The sequence below is a fragment of the Procambarus clarkii genome, chromosome 2 (genome assembly GCF_040958095.1).
Source record: "Procambarus clarkii isolate CNS0578487 chromosome 2, FALCON_Pclarkii_2.0, whole genome shotgun sequence".
Lineage (NCBI taxonomy): Eukaryota > Metazoa > Arthropoda > Malacostraca > Decapoda > Cambaridae > Procambarus > Procambarus clarkii.
The window spans coordinates 27272076-27294360 of record NC_091151.1 but is presented as its reverse complement, the minus strand read 5'-3'; positions in this window follow the sequence as shown (position 1 = coordinate 27294360).

Here is a 22285-nt window from a genome sequence, read left to right as displayed (position 1 = left end):
TATAATGTACTGCCAGTTGATATTAGTTACTTAATCAGTGATCGTGACGTTAAGAGACCGTGACCTATTATGGCTATAATTCATGGAACAAAGGTGTCAATGCAGTTGGATTTACTTCCCAGAATTTGCAAAGGTGAAATTTTACCTTGCAGTGTGTTACCTATCTGGTACAGCAAAGCTCGTATATAGGTCAGTGTTACGACCCTGGGTTCTCCAGTGGAAACCAGAGGTCAAAATTGAGCTATTAAACTTCCTAAGTAGTACAGTTGGCGCATTTCGAATGGAAATTGTTTGTATCTTCCGTGCCAGACGTAAGACTATTATTGTTTCTCAAAGAGCATTTAAAGACTGAGCTGGGGGTTGATTATTAAATAATAACATAGGCACCAACTTTGCTTACTAATACTTTCTAATCATTCATAAAGTAACAATACGTTGCATAGGGGAAGATCTTTAATGTGCTTAGCTGCACGATCAATTAGGCTCCTTCCGGCACCACGACATGAGGGAGGCCAGGTGGTCGCGAGGAGCTCGCTCTTCTCTTGGCTGGTGGCGTGAGGTTAAGACCTACTCTGTGGCTGTATCCCTACTCTCCTTCCTTCTCCTCTTACTTATTTCCCTTACCTGAAGTTCCTGTATCCTTAAGCTAAGTACAGGGCATTAGTGAGTGTGCCTACTCTGGTAGTAACGATTGGTGAGACCTGGGGATAGTATTTTGCCAGTGTTTGGGTACCCCTAAGTGTTGTGTTTTGTATTAGGGTCCCACGTGGTTTCACTACCCTAAGCTGCATCCAGTTTCAGTGCTTATCCAGTAGTACTTTACCCTAGCTTGTTATTAGTGTAAACCTTGTATCCTGCCTACGTGGACCAAGGCTTTTAACGTAAGATAGTGTGGTAAAGTTATTATTATTATTGTTATTGGTGTGAGTGTATATGGGGGGTTGTTAACGGGTTAATAAATAAGTACATGAATTACAGAGTATCTCTTCTTCCAAGGTGGGAGCGCAGTGATCAACCCTTAGACTAACATATTTGGTCTTGTAGCAAGTTATTACTACTGTGGATAGTTTATTTTGGGGGCCGGGCCTTTTAGCTCTCCCATATTTGATACTCCTGTCTTCTAACTACCTATACCCCTTAATAGTACCAGTACCCCATAGAGTCCCACTCATATCATTTATAACAAGTGGTTGGCCAGTCCGGGAGGAACATTATAAGTGTAAAAAATTAGATTCTTGAGTGCCATAATTAAAAAATTTTATTTCCGCAGAACGGTTGTGTGCTAGCCTAGGGTCCAGCTCATCTAGCAAAGGACATTCTTGCACTGACTGGACACCTAGCTGGATCCCTTCACGATTAAGGTTAGTGTGGCCTTGTGTTAGGGGCCGTGCAAATTTTTGTTTTTTTCCAATTTTTATTTTTTAATTTTTTCTTTGGCTGGGAGCTAAAATTATTAGTGATGTCTTCTGAAATGCAGAACCTGGCAAGGGAGCCTTCAGTGGTAGAGATAAAGAAACTTAAAAAGTCTAATTTAGTATTGTTAGGCCAGGAATTTGGCCTAGAATTAAATGTCGCAGATAAAAAGTGGACTTTGGTGAATGAAATATTACAACATTGTATTGATGAACAACTATTGGCAAGTGATACACCTTTATGCCAGCCTAGCCAAGCAGAAAGTGCAACTCATAGGGAAAGTGAATTAGCTTTAGAGTTAGCAAAAATAAAATTAGAGGAGCAAAAACTCAAAACCGAGGAGGCTAGAATTAGAGCGAATGCCACTGGACCTCCACCTGCCGGGGATTCAAACCCCAGGCATTATGAGAAAAAGCATAATTTGCCTGAATTTTCCGAGTCTGACCCTGAAAGGTTTTTCAACCATTTTCAGAGAGTGGCCACGTCCATGAACTGGCCAAAGGAAGAGTGGGTGAAAATCCTACAGGGAAGACTTAGGGGTAAAGCACAAGATATTTTTATAAACATGCCTGACGACGAGTGTTTCGAATATGATAAAGTCAGGGAATGTATTTTGCGGGCATATGAAATTACTCCTGAAGCTCACCGCCAAGTTTATCGTAACCTTAGGCCTACTCACAACCAACCGCTCACTGAATTTGTGAATGATCAAATTCGATTATTTGATAGATGGATTCGCTCGGCGAAAGCCGAAACATACGAGGCTCTCAGGAACTTAATTTTAATGGAGCATTTTATAGATGTTATGCCAGAGAACGTATCACAGTACATTAAAGGAAGGATAGAGTTAAATTCTAAAATAGGGGATTTGGCCAAGTTGGCAGAAAACTACCAATTGGCGGGCAAAAGGCCCAATAAAAATAATTATACCCCACAGAGTAGCAAACCTTATACCCACAGCCAGTCCAGACCAGCTCATTCTAACCCTTTACCTAATGCACCTTCTGTTTCAGACATAACTAACCCTGTTAAAATGTCTAGCCCAACGGCACCTAAAGGTGAACCGAAGGGTAATTCCGTTAGTAATGTCTCTTCTCCCCGACGTTTTTGTGGTCACTGTAATCGTCCAAACCACACTATTAGCCGTTGTTGGCAACTGCACCCTGAAAAAAGACCCAATGCTCTAGTTGTGACACAGGGCTTGAGGCTTTCAGAAGGGTTAGGGAGTAAGACCTCCAACCCACAGTGGTTGGACTTGCTTACCCCATTCTTATCGAAAGGGAGACTACTTTTGTCTGAGGGTTCTTCCTGGAAGGACGTGGTGATCTTCCGAGACACCGGTGCCATCCAGACTTTAATTTTAGAGAGTGCATTGCAAGGTGCCAACACTCTCGACACTGGAGAGGTGGTGCTGGTCGAGGGTGTCACTAGTGATACTCGGGCAGTACCCCTCCATAAGGTTACCCTGGAATCTGATTTCCACAAGGGTGTTTGTACAGTCGGAGTCACTTCATACCTACCTTTCCCTAATGTTGATGTAATAGTTGGTAATGATTTAGCAGGGGATAAGGTAGGGGACTCCAGACTGCCTATTATGTTGCCTACCCCTAAGGTTTGCCTGGATCCACCCGCCGCAGAGGATAATGTTGTGTACCCTGCGTGCGCGGTGACCAGGTCTATGGGACTTAAATGTAAGGGCAGCCCTGTGCTTGCCAAGGTGGTAAATCCCGAGGTCACGAGGAGCTTTCCGAGTGGTGAAAACCAAGTGGACCTCGCGGACACATTCATGGCCCGACTCGATGACGTGGCCGAGGACATTGTGGAGAGCCTGCCACCGCCATCTACCGAGAGTAGTGGGGAGGTGGAGAACACTGTTGAGCCTCGGCCAATGGCATCTGACCAAGGCCTAGATGCCTCCTTGAGTGAGTTACAGAAAGCTGACCCCACTCTTGCAGATTGTCATGAAACAGCCGTCTCTATGGAGGAAATTGTAGAAGCAGCAACTGGGTACTACTACAATGATCGGATTTTGATGAGAAAATGGAGACCACAGAGTGCTCCCTTGTCAAATGAGTGGGAGGTAGTCCACCAGGTTATGTTGCCGACCTGCTATAGAGAAAGAGTTTTGGCAGCTGCTCATGATGATCCTATGGGGGGACATCAAGGTATTAATATTACGTATCACAAAATTTTAAAGTATTTTTTCTGGCCCAAGCTGAAAAGCGATGTGGCAAAATTTTGTAATGCGTGTATTGTTTGTCAACTGGTTGGGAAACCAAACCAGACTCCACCTAAAGCTCCTCTAAGGCCTATTGTCGTGCCAGAGGAACCATTTTCTCATGTGGTAATGGACTGTGTTGGACCATTACCTAGAACTAAGTCTGGTAATATTTACCTAATCACGATGATGTGTATCACTACTCGTTACCCAGAGGCTTTTGCTGTAAGGAACATCCGAGCAAAAACTGTTGTTGCTCGTATGTTGCAATTTTTTTCCACTTTTGGACTGCCTCGGGTCGTGCAAACTGACAATGGTACTAATTTTAAGTCTGATGTTTTCGAGCAATTTTGTAAGGAACATGGAATAACTCATAAGGTTTCCAGCCCATACCATCCACAGAGTCAGGGGGTAATTGAACGTTTCCATCTAACTCTGAAGCAGATGTTGAAGACATCGTGCGAGAGTTCCCACACCTTCTGGGATGAGAATTTACCGTATGTTTTGTTTGCGGCTAGAGAGGGATTACAAAGTTCACTGGGCTGTTCTCCTTTTGAGTTAGTCTTTGGCCATAAAGTTCGTGGACCCTTGCAAATGTTACAGGAGAATCTGTTAGGGAACGTAACGTTATCCGAAGGTTCGGCTTTCTTTGCGCAACACCACCAGAGACTCAAGGACTGCAAGGCGGCTGCATTAAAGTATCTTGGCAAGGCCCAAGAAAAGATGAAAGAACGTAACGATGCTAAATCTAAGTTACGGGTATTTCAGCCTGGCGACCCTGTCCTGGTATTAAAGCCTCGACTAGGGAACACTATGTCCCACAAGTACGAAGGCCCCTACATTGTGACAGAAAAGACTGGGGACCTCACGTACAAAGTGAGGCACTCTGACAAACGTAACCAGGTAATGCTCATACATGTAAATCGACTGAAGAAGTTCCAGGGCCCCAGGCCCATTGCACTAACCAATGTTTCCATTTCCAGTGAGAGAGGGGATGATTGTTCTGGGGACCCAACTAATCTCATTTTCAATAATTCTAGTTCTGTGAATGCTGTGGAGGAACTGTCCCATTTGCAGATGGCCCAACGTGAAGAGGTGCAGTCGTTGGTTGATGAATTCTCCAGTCTGTTCGGGGAGGTCCCGACCCAGACTGATGCCATTTGCCATGATGTCGAGTTGACGGACTACACTCCCATTCGCCTTCAACCCTATCGGATGAGTCCAGAAAAGAAGGCCATCGTACGGAAGGAGGTTAACTTCTTGCTCCAGCACGGCCTCATCCGGCCGAGCCAGGGCTCTTGGTGCTCGCCCTGCCTTTTGGTCCCCAAACCAGACGGCTCCTGGCGATTATGCACCGACTATCGGCAGCTCAACAAGGTGACCATTGTGGATGCCTATCCGCTGCCCCTCCTCGAGGACTGCATCGACGAGTTGGGAAATGCCAAGTACGTTTCGAAATTCGACCTCTCGAGGGGGTATTATCAAATCCCACTCACTGAACGTGCTAAACAGCTCACTGCGTTCGTGACACCCGAGGGTGTTTTTGAGTATCAAGTGTTACCGTTCGGCTTGCGTAATGCTCCGGCCACGTTCCAGAGACTCATGAACTCTCTACTCGCTAAGGTGCCAAATTGTCGGGCGTATTTAGATGATATCGTGCTGTTTGACAGTAATTGGGCTGACCACATAGCTAGGTTACGCCAGTTGTTTGCCATCTTGAAAAGGGCAAATCTTACCTTAAATGCTAAAAAGTGTCATTTTGGCCAAGGCACAGTGACGTACCTCGGTTATGAAGTGGGCCAAGGAAAAGTGTTACCTCGGCAAGATAAAATCAATGCCATTCTGGAGTATCCAGTACTAAAGTCTAAAAAGGACGTTCAAAGATTTATCGGTATGTGTGCGTACTATCGACGTTTTTGTCAGAACTTTTCCAGTGTTGCCACTCCTCTCACAGACTTGTTGCGGAAAGCCGTTAAATTTAAGTGGTCATCAGACTGTGCAGAGGCATTTAAAAATTTGAAATTGATCTTAGCTTCCGCCCCAGTGCTTGCTAGTCCAAGGTTCGACCGACCGTTTAAAATTCATGTTGACGCGTCTGACTCGGGTGCTGGTGCAGTGTTGTTGCAAACTGGGGATGATCAGGTGGAACACCCAGTATATTATTACTCTGTGAAATTCGACAAGGCGCAACGCAATTATTCAGTGGTAGAAAAAGAGGCGTTGGCGCTAGTGTTAACATGTAAAAAGTTCGAAGTTTACCTCACAGGTAATATAGTGGAAGTGTACACGGACCATAACCCACTAGTCTTCCTGACTCAGATGAAGGGTAAGAATAAACGCATCCTCAGGTGGGCGTTGTACCTACAGGACTTCAATCTTTCCATTACCCACCTACCGGGCAGACTCAACGTGATAGCCGACGCTCTGTCCCGGTTGCCTGAATAACATTCATCTGAGCCACAGAAAGCCATTTACCAACTGTCATGCTTTAGTTATTTTTTTTTTAGGTTCTCCTGTGACATTAAATATTCCGTGTCCAATTTATTTACTTCCCTGTTCTTTTATTTTTGTTGTGTATGTTTTTTTTTTTCTTTCAGAGAACTCCTTTGTATTTTTTTTTTGCAGAGAAATTGCTTTTGATTGATTTTTTGTTTTTGTCATGTTTTTCTTTTTGTTCTCTGTATACTCTTACAAAAAAAATATGACTACTATTCTAGTGGTCACATTTTTTTTTTTCTCTGAAGGGGGGAGGAGTGTTACGACCCTGGGTTCTCCAGTGGAAACCAGAGGTCAAAATTGAGCTATTAAACTTCCTAAGTAGTACAGTTGGCGCATTTCGAATGGAAATTGTTTGTATCTTCCGTGCCAGACGTAAGACTATTATTGTTTCTCAAAGAGCATTTAAAGACTGAGCTGGGGGTTGATTATTAAATAATAACATAGGCACCAACTTTGCTTACTAATACTTTCTAATCATTCATAAAGTAACAATACGTTGCATAGGGGAAGATCTTTAATGTGCTTAGCTGCACGATCAATTAGGCTCCTTCCGGCACCACGACATGAGGGAGGCCAGGTGGTCGCGAGGAGCTCGCTCTTCTCTTGGCTGGTGGCGTGAGGTTAAGACCTACTCTGTGGCTGTATCCCTACTCTCCTTCCTTCTCCTCTTACTTATTTCCCTTACCTGAAGTTCCTGTATCCTTAAGCTAAGTACAGGGCATTAGTGAGTGTGCCTACTCTGGTAGTAACGATTGGTGAGACCTGGGGATAGTATTTTGCCAGTGTTTGGGTACCCCTAAGTGTTGTGTTTTGTATTAGGGTCCCACGTGGTTTCACTACCCTAAGCTGCATCCAGTTTCAGTGCTTATCCAGTAGTACTTTACCCTAGCTTGTTATTAGTGTAAACCTTGTATCCTGCCTACGTGGACCAAGGCTTTTAACGTAAGATAGTGTGGTAAAGTTATTATTATTATTGTTATTGGTGTGAGTGTATATGGGGGGTTGTTAACGGGTTAATAAATAAGTACATGAATTACAGAGTATCTCTTCTTCCAAGGTGGGAGCGCAGTGATCAACCCTTAGACTAACATATTTGGTCTTGTAGCAAGTTATTACTACTGTGGATAGTTTATTTTGGGGGCCGGGCCTTTTAGCTCTCCCATATTTGATACTCCTGTCTTCTAACTACCTATACCCCTTAATAGTACCAGTACCCCATAGAGTCCCACTCATATCAGTTGTAACAGTCAGTACGGAAAATATATCTAGGGGGACAGTACCATGCAGGTAATTGATATACCAGAATGCAACCATGTAGATTCAAACACTAATGGATAAAGAAAAACACAAATAAATAAAAAAAAATATAAATTCCTCAGTAAACAGTATAACACAATTATTTTCATACTTGACGTATTGCTTATATAATTAATGTCTCCTCAGATAAAAATATCACCTACACTAGAACAAAGAACCATTACAAGACTTAACTTAAAAGTAGAACATATATTATCAGTTCAGTCGCTCACCAGCTACTGACTGCTCTGGGTTGCATCAAGCGCTGCCTGGCTATTCCTCCAGTTACCACAAAGCAGTTACATTCTCCAATTATACACATTACAGCTGAAAGTAACCATTCCCAAACATACACAATCATACTAAAATAATGTTTCATACTTGCAAATAATATAACTAAAAGTATAAACTTTCTTAATAATATGAAATAAGAGATTTTCTTCTGAAAGGAAGCGACATCTGACCACCCAACAGCCGACCCATACTCCTCGCCCAGCTTTCACAATCTCACAGGTATCAGACAGGAACCTTTCCTGCCCCCCCCCCTCTCAACAAGTAAGCCAAGACCCCAATTATGTTGCCATATCCTATCATAATATAATACAAGAGCCAACACACATATATTTATATAATTCACATTATTTATTCTGTGAAATTCCATACTTTGATATGGATTCGTAACACAGTGATCGCCAACAAAATGAGATCAACAGGAATAACGGGTAAATTAGGGTGTTGGATTTTTATTTTTTTTGTCAAAGAGAATGCAAGGAATAACAGTCAATCAAATCATACCATGTGCAAGTGCAGAAAAAAGTTCTGTACCCCAGGGCACAATCCTGCCACCACTGTACCCTAGGGCACAATCCTGGCACCACTGTACCCCGGGGCACAATCCTGGCACCACTGTACCCCAGGGCACAATCCTGGTACCACTGTACCCCAGGGCACAATCCTGGCAGCGCTGTACCCCAGGGCACAATCCTGGCGCCACTGTACCCCAGGGCACAATCCTGACAACACTGTTCCCCAGGGCACAATCGTGGCACAGTAGTGGGATTGATGACTACGACGTGCTATTTTCATTTTTTCCAAAGCACGTCGTAGCTTCAGGGGTTTTTGATAGCTACGACGTGCGATTTTCATTTTTTCCAAAGCATGTCGTAGCTTCAGGGGTTTTTGATAGCTACGACCGGCTTTTTTCATTTTTTCCAAAGCCGGTCGTAGCTTCATGGGTTTTTCCTGGTTTTTTTCCCCTATGTCGGTCGTAGCATCTGGGGTTTTTTCCTGTTTTTTTTTTTCCTAAGCCTGTCGTAGCATCATGGGTTTTTGTGAATTTTTTTGTTCCTATGCTGGTCTTAGCATCATAGTTTTTTGTTCCTATGCCGGTCGTAGCATCATAGTTTTTTGTTCCTAGGGATTAAAAAGCTGGTCCCTGGCATCCCCAAATTTCGTTGGCTTAGTGACCCTGCACAGACATTGCTAATGGTCAATGACGTCACCAGCTAGCCGCTCAGCATTCCTGCACCGGCATGTTCGAGGGGATTAAAAAGCCGGTCGTAGCATCATGGGTTTTGCGATACAACAGTATCCTTGAAACCTAATATAAAATACCATCATCCCTAGTCTATTTTTAATTTCATATTTACTTCCAACCATCGCCCATTACATTTATCAAAGGGGATCATGTATGTGAGGGAAGAACATAACTTCAGCACTGCAAGAAGTTATGTGTGTATTTTCAAGTTCGTCCCCTGCTGCCTGTATTTACCCAGGTCTTTTTCCTAAATATAAAACTTATCCAATTCATTCCTATTCTGTTTCATGTTGATACGTATAATAGGTTATAAATATTCCCCTTTAGTATGACCATTCAGTCACACCTCTATCATGTCACCCCTATTTCTTCTTCTTCGTCGTCGTTCTAGAGAATGTAATTTGAGCTATGACAATCTTTCTTGAAGGATCGTTTATTATGCATAGGGCAAAAAACAGTAACCCTGAAACCTAATGTAAAATACCATTAACCCTAGACTATTTTAAATTTCCTATTTACTTCCAACCATCGGTCATTGCATGAAACAAAAGGGAAGCAGCACTGCAAGAAGTTATTTGTGTATTTTTCGAGTTCTTCCCCTGTTACCTATATTCACCCAGGTCTTTTTCCTAAATATATAAGTTATCCAATTCATTCCTGTTCTGTTTCATGTTGATACGTATAATGGGTCATTAATATTCCCCTTTACTATGACCATTCAGTCACACGTCTATCATGTCACCCCTATTTCTTCTTCATCATCGTCGTTCTAGAGAATGTAATTTGAGCTTTGAGCTTGGACAATCTTTCTTGAAGGATCGTTTATTATGCATAGGGCAAAAAATAATATGAAAAAACTGCTATCAGTCGTTTATATGAAAAACAGAGCCCTGGGCATTGGTGATTTCAATGCGTTTTCAGTAGTAACCAATATTGTCCTTAACCTCACACACGTCTCACATTCGCTCAAAACATACCTCCCACACCTTGCTATGGCATATAACAAATAAAAAAATCTCATTCAGTAAAAGCTAGCCTCTCATATTTTAAAATAAGGCCTTCTGCGGCGCGAGGCGCGCTAAATGCGGATCCCAGGAGGTTCACACATAAGTGTGAACTCTTAATCTAGCTTAATACCTCACCTATACTCTGTGCTTCATCAAAGTTGATAATCAGCTACAATAGCTCGTATTTTCGCTCGTTACTTATATTTTCTGTTATTCATGAACCCGATCAAACCTTCCTAACCTAACCTAACCTAACATATTATTTATAACAAACAAATACATTCTACAGACCAGTTATTGTTGTTGTTTAGTGACATCGTGAAAAGCGAACTCAGGTATAGGGATAAGGTGTTGCTGGCCATTAGCACATAGGTGTGAAGGTATTACAGTACCTTACTGGTCAACTATGTATGACGTCACCAGACAACCAATGCTACCTTTGGCGTCCTACTGGCATGTGTATTTAATGTTATTATTCAAAAATGACTAGACTAACCATCCCCACCTAACCTAATCAGAGGACTAAGAATATACATTTTAGTCATCCACAACTGTAATCATTATTCAGTGATAAGTTCAAAAGTATAACAGAAGCCCAAATGTCGTACTGCAATTTAAGCAGAATCGTACATCTGGCAGCATAGCAGGTGAGCTGAACATAAGAATAAAGGTAACTGCAGAGGTCCTATTGGCCCATACGAGGCAGCTCCAATATATTTGCACCCAATCTCATTCATGTCCACCCTATGCTTAAAACAACCAAGGGATCCCACTTAAAGTATTAGTTTACAACAATAGTTTTAATAAATAGCTCTTATTCTAGTTTTATACACAACAGCAATTATGAAACCCTATAGCTAGATATTCTACTATAATCCACAAGTAGTTACCACACATCTGGCAGTACAGCGAATTAGTGGCTGTGTTCATAGGCTAGTCAACTGTCCTCACATCCATCAAATAGATATCCAAATGTCGCACCTCAATTCATCCATCTAGCAACTCAGCTGGATGTTAGCCACTATATTCATAGGCTAATCATTTCTACACCTCAAAAAATCCTAGTCTTGCTACACAAATCAGGTGACTTGTTTCTAAACCAACAGTCGCAAATACAATCATGCATACCTACACATACTTCAAAACCTATGCATTCATAGAGAATAGCCTAGTTTTTTGGCCACCATTTCCCCATTAATCAGATGTAATTTATGCCATACACACAGAAAATACAGCATTTACACACCAAATATGCCATTTATGCACAAAATATATTATTTACACTCAAAATATGCCATCACATAAAAAAAATATGACATTTTCATACAAAATATGTCAGTTGCATAAAAAAATATACCATTTACACAATATTGCATGTACACTCAGAGTATGACATTTACACAAAGTACGGTATTTTGCACAAATATATCAAAAGTCTTATGCATTTAGACAATCAAAAATGCTCTTTCACTAAAATTACACAATTTCACAAAATACCCACACATTGTCTCATAAACCAAAATATACTTACACCATGGAAATCTATTTTATCAGATTACAGAGCTTACACAAAATACACAATTTTCACACACAAATACAGTTGCACCAGTTCCACTTCAACAAATTAAAAACACAACTTGCATAAATGCACTATTATCACAAAAATTATTATAAAACATGGACGATTATTACACAGTTTGTGTAATTATTTTACATCTTTGCACAATTAATACAAGAAAACTTGCTATATAATTACTCAGCTTGCACAATGACAATCAATACACAAAGGTATAAATAAACAATTCGTCCATATGCAATTACACAACATGCGCAATTAATACACAACTTATACAAATATTACACATCTTTCATAATTATTACACAACTTGTACAAATGCATATCTAGCACAAATACGTACAATACATAACTACCCCAAATATGAAAATACACAACTAGCATAAATACAATTGCGGCATTTACACAACTTGCTCAAAAATATAATCAATACACAACTTACCAAAATATGAACAATACATAACTAGCACATATTCATTAAATACACAACTAAGCAATTTCCGCAAATACACATACAAAAACATATACAATTAATACATACAACTTGCACAAAACAATACACAATTTATAGAAATATAATCAATACATAATTGCAGTAATCATACAACTTATACAAAATACATAATCTGCACAATTAATACACAAGTATATTAATTGTGCTATATATGTACAAACACAACCAACTAGGACAAACAATACACAATTTGCATGATATTTTTCTGGGTATATTTAGGACATTAATTATAATATGCTGAGTTTAACCAACTCCCCAAAAGTCAGAATTTCACATATAAAAATGGTTCATATGACTTCCGATGAGCTCAATATATAACACATTCTTTTTCCATTAAGATATCAACATTATTAGTGCTAAACTATTCATCTAACATATGTCCACTGTTTTTATGTCTTATTAATACCTTCCTTGTTACATTCTCTCCAATCAGGCCACCATATTTATGTATTTATTCAAACCATCTAACAGACTTATTTGTTCTAGCCTTAGTTATGTTAGGGCAGGTGGGGTTAGGTGAAGTCAGTATTGTCTATGATAATTTTAGACAAATTTGCTATATCTTATCAAAATGCATCCTGTTAAAACTTAAATTCATCGAAATCTATCAAAAATATACTTATACTATGCAAATTTGACTAAATTCAACCTAGCTAAACTTACTAAATATGAGCATCCCATATCCTCACATACAAGCCTATGTCGCCTCTGTCCATACATTATATGAGTCTGCCATATAGCACGAACCCCAAATAGGAAAATTTACACTATTTCATAAACATACTCGTTCATTAGCCTAAGATATTATATATGTCCTTCCCTACACGACCTCACCTAACCTGACCTAGCATATCCAACCCTGGATTTGGTTAAAGTTGGCGAAATTTATGCTATGCCACCTAAATTTCACCAAATTTAAGGCAATTTCCACCAAATATACCCAAATATTGCGTAGCATAGCACTGCCAAAGCCCATTTTCTCCTATTCCATACTACCCTACACAACCTCACCTAACCTGACCTAGCATATCCAAACCTGGATTTGGTTAAAGTTGGCGAAATTTATGCTATGCCACCTAAATTACACCTAATTGAAGGCAATTTCCACCAAATATACCCAAATGTTGTGTATCATAGCATCGCCAAAACCCATTTCCTCCTATTCCATACTACCCTACACAACCTCACCTAACCTGACCTAGCATATCCAAACCTGGATTTGGTTAAAGTCGACGAAATTTTTGCTATGCCACCTAAATTCGACCAAATATACCCAAATGTTGTGTATCATAGCATCGCCAAAGTCCATTTTTACCTACATTTTCTCCTATTCCATCCTACCCTACACAACCTCACCTAACCTATCCTAGCATATCCAAACCTAGATTTGGTTAAAGTCTGCGAAATTTAAGCTATCCCACCTAAATTCTATCTAATTTAAGGCAATTCCCACCAAATATATCCAAATGTTCTATATCACAGCACTGCCAAAGCCCATTTTTACCTACATTTTCTCCTATTCCATCCTACCCTACGCAACCTTACCTAACCTATCCTAGCATATCCAAACCTAGATTTGGTTAAAGTCGGCGAAATTTAAGTTATCCCATATAAATTTGACCTAATTTAAGACAATTCCCACCAAATATACCCAAAAATGTTTTTGGAACATAGCACGGCCAAAGCTCATTTTAGCTGAGTTTTCATCTATTCCAACCTGCCCTAGACAACTCTACCCAGCCTCTCCTGGCATATCCAAAGTCAGATTTGCTTATAGTTGGCAAAAAATTTATGCCTTTCCCACCTAAATTTAACCTAATTTAAGCCAATTTCCACCGAATATACCCCAATGTTTTGTATCTTAGCATGGCCAAAGTTCATTTCACCCAAGTTTTCACCTATTCCATCTTACCTTACACAGCCATACCTAACCTGACCTAGCATATCCCAAGCTAGATTTGATTAGAGTTCGTGAAATTTATGCCTACTCGCCTAAATTCAACCTAATTTAAGACAATTTCTACCCAATATACCCAAAATGTTTTGTTACATAGCTCAGCCAAAGACCATTTTAGCTAAGTTTTCACATATTCCAACCTACCCTACATAGCCTTACCTATCCCTGACCTAGCAGATTTGATTAAAGTTTGAGAAATTTAAGCTATCGCCATCAAATTGGAGACAATTTCCACCAAATATGCCTAAATGTTGTGTATCATAGCACAGCCAAAACCCATTTTACCCGCATTTTCACCCATTCCATCTAAACCTGGACCTAGCCTCTGATACTACATATACTCAGAGAAGTGATGTTTTTTTGGATATGAGCCTAAATGCCCGTGCCTAACCTGCAAGAGTCTTGGAGCTTTGTTGAATATTTTATCTATTTTTCTTCGAAAACTTGAGTTTTGGATATGAACCTATCCGCACTGTGCCTAACCTGCTAGGATCTTTGTTGAACATTGTAACCATATTCATAGAAAAGTGATGTTTTGGATATGGACCTAACAGCCCCTCTCCTTTAAAACTTGGAACTGTGTTCAATATTGTAGATATAGTGTTGGGTATGTGTTTTTGTTTTTACACATCAACCCAACCGTCCTGGACCTAACCTCCCTTCATCTAACTTCAAATTTATAGTAAATATGGGAGGAACGTGTTGTTTGTGCATCAACCCAACCGTCCTGGACCTAACCTCCCTTCATCTAACTTCAAATTTATAGTAAATATGGGAGGAACGTGTTGTTTGTGCATCAACCCAACCGTCCTTGACCTAACCTCCATTTATCAAACTTCAAATTTATCATAAATATGGGAGGACCGTATTTTTTATGCATCAACCCTGCCATCCTGGGCCTAACCTCCCTTTATCTAACTTCAAATTTATTGTATATATGGGAAGAAGGTGTTGTTTATGCATCAACCCAACCTCCCTGGACCTAACCTCTGATACACGAATCTTGGTTCAATATTGCATCATACTTGTAGCATTTTTTTTCACATAATTCAACCATCCTCAACCTAACCTCCATTACCTGGGGGGAGGGAGGTTAATGGAAAATATGATAATAATGGGAATTTTCTCTACATCAGTTCAACTCAACCATCCTTAACCTAACCTTAGAAAGGGATATAACTCACCAAAACTATTTAATTACCATTTACCCAATTTTCCTTATCCTAACCTATAACTAAAGGGTTTAGACCCCCCTTTACCTCGAAATTATACTATATATATAAGGTAGGAATATATTTTCACATATAAACCTAACATTCCCTAATTTAACCCTATAGTATAATATCGAGGTAAAGGGGGGTCTAAACCCTTTAGTTATAGGTTAGGATAAGGAAAATTGGGTAAATGGTAATTAAATAGTTTTGGTGAGTTATATCCCTTTCTAAGGTTAGGTTAAGGATGGTTGAGTTGAACTGATGTAGAGAAAATTCCCATTATTATCATATTTTCCATTAACCTCCCTCCCCCCAGGTAATGGAGGTTAGGTTGAGGATGGTTGAATTATGTGAAAAAAAAATGCTACAAGTATGATGCAATATTGAACCAAGATTCGTGTATCAGAGGTTAGGTCCAGGGAGGTTGGGTTGATGCATAAACAACACCTTCTTCCCATATATACAATAAATTTGAAGTTAGATAAAGGGAGGTTAGGCCCAGGATGGCAGGGTTGATGCATAAAAAATACGGTCCTCCCATATTTATGATAAATTTGAAGTTTGATAAATGGAGGTTAGGTCAAGGACGGTTGGGTTGATGCACAAACAACACGTTCCTCCCATATTTACTATAAATTTGAAGTTAGATGAAGGGAGGTTAGGTCCAGGACGGTTGGGTTGATGCACAAACAACACGTTCCTCCCATATTTACTATAAATTTGAAGTTAGATGAAGGGAGGTTAGGTCCAGGACGGTTGGGTTGATGTGTAAAAACAAAAACACATACCCAACACTATATCTACAATATTGAACACAGTTCCAAGTTTTAAAGGAGAGGGGCTGTTAGGTCCATATCCAAAACATCACTTTTCTATGAATATGGTTACAATGTTCAACAAAGATCCTAGCAGGTTAGGCACAGTGCGGATAGGTTCATATCCAAAACTCAAGTTTTCGAAGAAAAATAGATAAAATATTCAACAAAGCTCCAAGACTCTTGCAGGTTAGGCACGGGCATTTAGGCTCATATCCAAAAAAACATCACTTCTCTGAGTATATGTAGTATCAGAGGCTAGGTCCAGGTTTAGATGGAATGGGTGAAAATGCGGGTAAAATGGGTTTTGGCTGTGCTATGATACACAACATTTAGGCATATTTGGTGGAAATTGTCTCCAATTTGATGGCGATAGCTTAAATTTCCCAAACTTTAATCAAATCTGCTAGGTCAGGGATAGGTAAGGCTATGTAGGGTAGGTTGGAATATGTGAAAACTTAGCTAAAATGGTCTTTGGCTGAGCTATGTAACAAAACATTTTGGGTATATTGGGTAGAAATTGTCTTAAATTAGGTTGAATTTAGGCGAGTAGGCATAAATTTCACGAACTCTAATCAAATCTAGCTTGGGATATGCTAGGTCAGGTTAGGTATGGCTGTGTAAGGTAAGATGGAATAGGTGAAAACTTGGGTGAAATGAACTTTGGCCATGCTAAGATACAAAACATTGGGGTATATTCGGTGGAAATTGGCTTAAATTAGGTTAAATTTAGGTGGGAAAGGCATAAATTTTTTGCCAACTATAAGCAAATCTGACTTTGGATATGCCAGGAGAGGCTGGGTAGGGTTGTCTAGGGCAGGTTGGAATAGATGAAAACTCAGCTAAAATGAGCTTTGGCCGTGCTATGTTCCAAAAACATTTTTGGGTATATTTGGTGGGAATTGTCTTAAATTAGGTCAAATTTATATGGGATAACTTAAATTTCGCCGACTTTAACCAAATCTAGGTTTGGATATGCTAGGATAGGTTAGGTAAGGTTGCGTAGGGTAGGATGGAATAGGAGAAAATGTAGGTAAAAATGGGCTTTGGCAGTGCTGTGATATAGAACATTTGGATATATTTGGTGGGAATTGCCTTAAATTAGATAGAATTTAGGTGGGATAGCTTAAATTTCGCAGACTTTAACCAAATCTAGGTTTGGATATGCTAGGATAGGTTAGGTGAGGTTGTGTAGGGTAGGATGGAATAGGAGAAAATGTAGGTAAAAATGGACTTTGGCGATGCTATGATACACAACATTTGGGTATATTTGGTCGAATTTAGGTGGCATAGCAAAAATTTCGTCGACTTTAACCAAATCCAGGTTTGGATATGCTAGGTCAGGTTAGGTGAGGTTGTGTAGGGTAGTATGGAATAGGAGAAAATGGGCTTTGGCGATGCTATGATACACAACATTTGGGTATATTTGGTGGAAATTGCCTTCAATTAGGTGTAATTTAGGTGGCATAGCATAAATTTCGCCAACTTTAACCAAATCCAGGTTTGGATATGCTAGGTCAGGTTAGGTGAGGTTATGTAGGGTAGTATGGAATAGGAGAAAATGGGCTTTGGCAGTGCTATGCTACGCAATATTTGGGTATATTTGGTGGAAATTGCCTTAAATTTGGTGAAATTTAGGTGGCATAGCATAAATTTCGCCAACTTTAACCAAATCCAGGGTTGGATATGCTAGGTCAGGTTAGGTGAGGTCGTGTAGGGAAGGACATATATAATATCTTAGGCTAATGAACTAGTATGTTTATGAAATAGTGTAAATTTTCCTATTTGGGGTTCGTGCTATATGGCAGACTCATATAATGTATGGACAGAGGCGACATAGGCTTGTATGTGAGGATATGGGATGCTCATATTTAGTAAGTTTAGCTAGGTTGAATTTAGTCAAATTTGCGTAGTATAAGTATATTTTTGATAGATTTCGATGAATTTAAGTTTTAACAGGATGCATTTTGATAAGATATAGCAAATTTGTCTAAAATTATCATAGACAATACTGACTTCACCTAACCCCACCTGCCCTAACATAACTAAGGCTAGAACAAATAAGTCTGTTAGATGGTTTGAATAAATACATAAATATGGTGGCCTGATTGGAGAGAATGTAACAAGGAAGGTATTAATAAGACATAAAAACAGTGGACATATGTTAGATGAATAGTTTAGCACTAATAATGTTGATATCTTAATGGAAAAAGAATGTGTTATATATTGAGCTCATCGGAAGTCATATGAACCATTTTTATATGTGAAATTCTGACTTTTGGGGAGTTGGTTAAACTCAGCATATTATAATTAATGTCCTAAATATACCCAGAAAAATATCATGCAAATTGTGTATTGTTTGTCCTAGTTGGTTGTGTTTGTACATATATAGCACAATTAATATACTTGTGTATTAATTGTGCAGATTATGTATTTTGTATAAGTTGTATGATTACTGCAATTATGTATTGATTATATTTCTATAAATTGTGTATTGTTTTGTGCAAGTTGTATGTATTAATTGTATATGTTTTTGTATGTGTATTTGCGGAAATTGCTTAGTTGTGTATTTAATGAATATATGCTAGTTATGTATTGTTCATATTTTGGTAAGTTGTGTATTGATTATATTTTTGAGCAAGTTGTGTAAATGCCGCAATTGTATTTATGCTAGTTGTGTATTTTCATATTTGGGGTAGTTATGTATTGTACGTATTTGTGCTAGATATGCATTTGTACAAGTTGTGTAATAATTATGAAAGATGTGTAATATTTGTATAAGTTGTGTATTAATTGCGCATGTTGTGTAATTGCATATGGACGAATTGTTTATTTATACCTTTGTGTATTGATTGTCATTGTGCAAGCTGAGTAATTATATAGCAAGTTTTCTTGTATTAATTGTGCAAAGATGTAAAATAATTACACAAACTGTGTAATAATCGTCCATGTTTTATAATAATTTTTGTGATAATAGTGCATTTATGCAAGTTGTGTTTTTAATTTGTTGAAGTGGAACTGGTGCAACTGTATTTGTGTGTGAAAATTGTGTATTTTGTGTAAGCTCTGTAATCTGATAAAATAGATCTCCATTGTGTAAGTATATTTTGGTTTATGAGACAATGTGTGGGTATTTTGTGAAAATTATGTTTGTGAAATTGTGTAATTTTAGTGAAAGCGCATTTTTTATTGTCTAAATGCATAAGACTTTTGATATATTTGTGCAAAATACCGTACTTTGTGTAAATGTCATACTCTGAGTGTACATGCAATATTGTGTAAATGGTATATTTTTTTATGCAACTGACATATTTGTATGAAAATGTCATATTTTTTTATGTGATGGCATATTTTGAGTGTAAATAATATATTTTGTGCATAAATGGCATATTTGGTGTGTAAATGCTGTATTTTCTGTGTGTATGGCATAAATTACATCTGATTAATGGGGAAATGGTGGCCAAAAAACTAGGCTATTCTCTATGAATGCATAGGTTTTGAAGTATGTGTAGGTATGCATGATTGTATTTGCGACTGTTGGTTTAGAAACAAGTCACCTGATTTGTGTAGCAAGACTAGGATTTTTTGAGGTGTAGAAATGATTAGCCTATGAATATAGTGGCTAACATCCAGCTGAGTTGCTAGATGGATGAATTGAGGTGCGACATTTGGATATCTATTTGATGGATGTGAGGACAGTTGACTAGCCTATGAACACAGCCACTAATCCGCTGTACTGCCAGATGTGTGGTAACTACTTGTGGATTATAGTAGAATATCTAGCTATAGGGTTTCATAATTGCTGTTGTGTATAAAACTAGAATAAGAGCTATTTATTAAAACTATTGTTGTAAACTAATACTTTAAGTGGGATCCCTTGGTTGTTTTAAGCATAGGGTGGACATGAATGAGATTGGGTGGAAATATATTGGAGCTGCCTCGTATGGGCCAATAGGACCTCTGCAGTTACCTTTATTCTTATGTTCAGCTCACCTGCTATGCTGCCAGATGTACGATTCTGCTTAAATTGCAGTACGACATTTGGGCTTCTGTTATACTTTTGAACTTATCACTGAATAATGATTACAGTTGTGGATGACTAAAATGTATATTCTTAGTCCTCTGATTAGGTTAGGTGGGGATGGTTAGTCTAGTCATTTTTGAATAATAACATTAAATACACATGCCAGTAGGACGCCAAAGGTAGCATTGGTTGTCTGGTGACGTCATACATAGTTGACCAGTAAGGTACTGTAATACCTTCACACCTATGTGCTAATGGCCAGCAACACCTTATCCCTATACCTGAGTTCGCTTTTCACGATGTCACTAAACAACAACAATAACTGGTCTGTAGAATGTATTTGTTTGTTATAAATAATATGTTAGGTTAGGTTAGGTTAGGAAGGTTTGATCGGGTTCATGAATAACAGAAAATATAAGCAACGAGCGAAAATACGAGCTATTGTAGCTGATTATCAACTTTGATGAAGCACAGAGTATAGGTGAGGTATTAAGCTAGATTAAGAGTTCACACTTATGTGTGAACCTCCTGGGATCCGCATTTAGCGCGCCTCGCGCCGCAGAAGGCCTTATTTTAAAATATGAGAGGCTAGCTTTTACTGAATGAGATTTTTTTATTTGTTATATGCCATAGCAAGGTGTGGGAGGTATGTTTTGAGCGAATGTGAGACGTGTGTGAGGTTAAGGACAATATTGGTTACTACTGAAAACGCATTGAAATCACCAATGCCCAGGGCTCTGTTTTTCATATAAACGACTGATAGCAGTTTTTTCATATTATTTTTTGCCCTATGCATAATAAACGATCCTTCAAGAAAGATTGTCCAAGCTCAAAGCTCAAATTACATTCTCTAGAACGACGATGATGAAGAAGAAATAGGGGTGACATGATAGACGTGTGACTGAATGGTCATAGTAAAGGGGGAATATTAATGACCCATTATACGTATCAACATGAAACAGAACAGGAATGAATTGGATAACTTATATATTTAGGAAAAAGACCTGGGTGAATATAGGTAACAGGGGAAGAACTCGAAAAATACACAAATAACTTCTTGCAGTGCTGCTTCCCTTTTGTTTCATGCAATGACCGATGGTTGGAAGTAAATAGGAAATTTAAAATAGTCTAGGGTTAATGGTATTTTACATTAGGTTTCAGGGTTACTGTTTTTTGCCCTATGCATAATAAACGATCCTTCAAGAAAGATTGTCATAGCTCAAATTACATTCTCTAGAACGACGACGAAGAAGAAGAAATAGGGGTGACATGATAGAGGTGTGACTGAATGGTCATACTAAAGGGGAATATTTATAACCTATTATACGTATCAACATGAAACAGAATAGGAATGAATTGGATAAGTTTTATATTTAGGAAAAAGACCTGGGTAAATACAGGCAGCAGGGGACGAACTTGAAAATACACACATAACTTCTTGCAGTGCTGAAGTTATGTTCTTCCCTCACATACATGATCCCCTTTGATAAATGTAATGGGCGATGGTTGGAAGTAAATATGAAATTAAAAATAGACTAGGGATGATGGTATTTTATATTAGGTTTCAAGGATACTGTTGTATCGCAAAACCCATGATGCTACGACCGGCTTTTTAATCCCCTCGAACATGCCGGTGCAGGAATGCTGAGCGGCTAGCTGGTGACGTCATTGACCATTAGCAATGTCTGTGCAGGGTCACTAAGCCAACGAAATTTGGGGATGCCAGGGACCAGCTTTTTAATCCCTAGGAACAAAAAACTATGATGCTACGACCGGCATAGGAACAAAAAACTATGATGCTAAGACCAGCATAGGAACAAAAAAAATCACAAAAACCCATGATGCTACGACAGGCTTAGGAAAAAAAAACAGGAAAAAACCCCAGATGCTACGACCGACATAGGGAAAAAAAACAGGAAAAACCCATGAAGCTACGACCGGCTTTGGAAAAAATGAAAAAAGCCGGTCGTAGCTATCAAAAACCCCTGAAGCTACGACATGCTTTGGAAAAAATGAAAATCGCACGTCGTAGCTATCAAAAACCCCTGAAGCTACGACGTGCTTTGGAAAAAATGAAAATAGCACGTCGTAGTCATCAATCCCACTACTTGGCACCACTATACCCCAGGGCACAATCGTGGCACCACAGTACCCCAGGGCACAATCCTGGCACCACTGTACCCCAGGGCTCAATCGTGTCACCACTGTACCCCAG